General features: G+C 36.8%; 1 non-coding gene across 1 annotated transcript; it reads left to right on the forward strand.

Annotated features, from left to right (window-relative positions):
- Positions 1-2,592: 2,592 nt before the first annotated feature.
- On the forward strand, positions 2,593-2,665 carry TRNAT-UGU (transfer RNA threonine (anticodon UGU)). Its single transcript has one exon. It is a non-coding gene; the product is annotated as a tRNA-Thr (tRNA).
- The last annotated feature ends 1,131 nt before the right edge of the window (positions 2,666-3,796 follow it).

Below are 3,796 nucleotides of genomic sequence, written 5' to 3' on the forward strand. Positions count from 1 at the left end.
ATCTAATATTCAATCCCCTTTAGTGATCAAAAAGTGAAGGACCGAACACTGTTCTTGTTATTATAAGCAACAATATTCGATCGATAGCTTCATTAGATTAGCAAGGGAAAGAAGTGCTTGAGCAGTCCACTTGGCAAGTTTGTAGGCATGGTTCTTGAGGTCAGTTACAAGAACTGCTCTCAAATAGATTCCTTGAAAAGTTGGAATTGGTTTTCCAACTTCACTAACTATAATCTGATAGGAAACAGATGAAAGATCCTTAGACTGCTGAGATATGAACAAAACCTCAGAAGCACCATAGGAAGCTGATGTCAAGCTTGACGAGGTCTTCTTCCTCCCATTTCGTCTCCTCTTCATCCTCATCATTATCAATATTAATGTCTCGATTCCTCGCATGTGAGAGACACGAAGCTCAATTCCTCGCATCTCTATATTTTTTTTCTTTATCTTCTCCGTCTAACCCTAATTTGTTAGCCCTTTTTGCTCGTATCACACATCACATCCAACACCCAAAATCTCAACCTGGTGAGACACTAGGTTGTGGATGGAGCAGAGTAGGAGTGACGTTGTAATTAACTCGCTGAGAGGAGGTGTCATCGATTCTCTTTCAGAGTCCTTTACTAAACTGTTCTTCCTCTCATTTTCTCTCCTCTTCTTCCTCATCGTTATTGATATTAATGTCTCCTTTCCTGAATCCACCATCCATCTTTCTTTCATCCGTGACAGTAAGCCGAATCAATGCTCTCAAAAACACCCTTCTTCGATTTGTCATCCACCTTAGTCTCAAATAAAGAAATCCTCTCTTGGAAATCAATGTCTTCTTCATCATTTGAATCGTAAATTAAACAATAGGGCGACTACTTGGCATACAACCATCAAGGGATATGAAATCGGGCACGTGGATCCACTTCCACGGTTCGATTCCTCCGGGGTGCGTCTCATTGGGTTTAATGCCTGGGGCGTGGCAGTCGGCTGTGCTGATCGGGCACGTGGATCCCAATTTGGTAATGGGCTGGAATGTAGGTGCCAGTGAATCCTCCTGATTTACCCTCGCTGGCCGGTGGGGACTCTAGTTGAAGGCCGTGGGGCAGGGCCGGTCAGCCAAGGGGATTAGTTGGTGCCAAATGCCGAGATACCCCTTGTAAATCAAAAAAAAAAAATCAAGGGATATGAAATCTAGATCAGGTTGTCGTGGTTGCTGAAGCTGTTGTCTCTTTGCATGAATAACTTTTATAATTTCTGGATCGGGAATAGCCAGAAGCTTCACCCCTTGTTTGTCAATTTCTGTAACCAAAACATTGTTAGTATTTCATGACTCTTTTTCAAGGTTCATATCCTTGTCAACTTCATTATCGTTATATATTATATATTGACTCACTAATCACTTTGGTCTCATCTGCATGCTAAATAAATTAGGGTGTCAGATCAATGTAAGGGGAGACGACAGAAATTGTGACTTTGTTGATAGATGAACTAGTCTGCTAATTTTGTTTGACAAACTGGGCTTTTGGTTGTCGATCAACATTACATCTAGTTCTATCTCTTCTTTGTCAGCATCGTCAAAAATTAAATCACCAAATATTTCAATTTTCTCCATTGCCTCTTGTGCTCAGATGATCGAGAGAGTATGACTGATTGTACTCGATGTTATCGAAGTTCGCATCTTCATGGTTGTCTTCGCTATTGTAGGGGGAAGGAGGGACGTAGAGGTGTTTCGGAGTTGGTGTTCTCTCGAAGTTGTAGGTGGCGGGGGTGGCTGATCACAATTCCTCAAAATCAAACTTGTACTTCAATATCTCTCCTCGATTAGAAATGAAGGATTTTTTAAAAGGAGAATAAAGGAACTTACAACCTTTAGGATCTTGTGCTATTAGACGTTGGGACAACTTTGTGACTCGTCTTTATAGATCTTGAAGTATTTCATTTCGAGTGCTAGGATCACGATGTGAGACTTCCTCAATCAGAACCTACCTGTCACAACCATGACGACAATCTATCGGATCTCAGAGCTTTGATATCAATTGACATGGGGTGTGATAGTGATTATCCTGCGACAATATTGAATTCGTTGGTTCGACTATGAATACCGAAAATAATCTTCTAAAATTGGTTGATTCGGAAGAATACCAGGAGATAGAGAAATAAACGATAATGTCTAAAAGTATTATTAAATAAATTTTTTTTCTTAAATATCAACTAGATAATTATTTAAATAGACCCAAAACTCTAAAGGTAAAGAAAGGAAAAAAATCTAATAAAAATTAAAAAGATTTTAATCGATTCAAAATCTAAAATATTCTAAAGAGACTCAAAATAAAAAAAATACAAAGAATAAAAATTATTTAAAAATCTAAAAAATTACTAAAATAATAAAAAAATATCCATCAATTCTCTTGCATCATCAAAATATTAGGAATTAGAAAAAAAAAGTGGATTTAGTCCAAATTACTCTAAAATTTTACATTTTAAAGGTTTTTTTCTGAAAACATTCTTTTCACAATAAAAATAATTAAGAGTATTATTATTAAATCTCAGCCGAAGTTGCTAATAATTAAATAATTTATTACTTATTATTAAAATGCACATGCAAGTGGGGATGTAGCTCAAATGGTAGAGCGCTCGCTTTGTATGCGAGAGGCACGGGGTTCGATCCCCTGCATCTCCATTTTTTTGGTTTTTCTTCTCCACCTAATCTTAATCACCTCCGATTTGAATCAAATTAGTTTTGTTTATTTCGTGTTCCTAAGACGAATTCCATCATTTTATCTTTTGTCCGGTCTATCAGAATTTATTTCTCTCGATATGAGAATCTAATTCTGAAACTCATTTTAAGTCTTTTGGAGAATTTATAGTGCGTGTGACTCAATAAGTTCTCAGTTATATTAGTCGTTCGTAATTAACCATTAATTACGAAACAATCATGAGTGACACCAAGTAATACATCATGATCCCCAATTGATCAAAAAATCAACGATTGATCTAGAACATTTCTAAACCCTTTAGCAGTTAAAATGAAACGTGTCTTGTTCCTTTTACCGTCTTATACCCGCTTAGTTCAAGACATGGTTTATGTGTGTCAGTCCGTACTAGGCTGACTACATCATAACTAGCTCAAGCTTGCTTTCTAATCATGTGGTTTCAAGTTACTTGTACATGTGTCCAAGAGTATCATATTCTTAACATGTTATGCTTTGACCAAAGACTTTTAGTAACAATCCTGACAAATGACCGCAGGATATACATCTCTTTTTTAAGGAGTGATAAATCCTCTGCAGGCTATTCAAACACTTTCAGGTACTTCGACTTATACTCAATCATCCCGGGTCCACACATCCTCAAAGATATTTGCTTAAAATGTCAAAGTATAAGCCTATATGATTAAGGTGATTTGAATATCGCAAGTCTAAGGAAACTCGCACTTAAGCTACATTGAGATCTTCACTGACATATGTATCGAACCATATGAAGTCTCACGGCAGATCACTCCAATGAACTAGTTACCTTTAACTAGCATCTACATTTTACTTTCAACATTCAATGTCTCCAGCCAGTGAGATCGACTACTTGGTTAACCAAAGAGTTCAAAACGTGCTAGTCTCAATAGAATCGATGACGTCTGTGCTTATCAATTTCTCGATTATGGATAATTTCAATACATTCGTAATTGCACATGTAGAGATGCTATTAATTGTGATCCAATCATCAATTCTCTCATGCTATGAATCGTATTGTGGACATTCAGTAATTGAGTTTAAGATCCAATCAAACATATAGAGAATATGCACTCAAATAGTGA

The sequence above is a fragment of the Curcuma longa genome, unplaced genomic scaffold (genome assembly GCF_044706935.1).
Source record: "Curcuma longa cultivar G26 ecotype Majalengka, Jawa Barat unplaced genomic scaffold, ITB_CL_G26_1.1 contig_28567, whole genome shotgun sequence".
Taxonomy (NCBI): Eukaryota; Viridiplantae; Streptophyta; class Magnoliopsida; order Zingiberales; family Zingiberaceae; genus Curcuma; species Curcuma longa.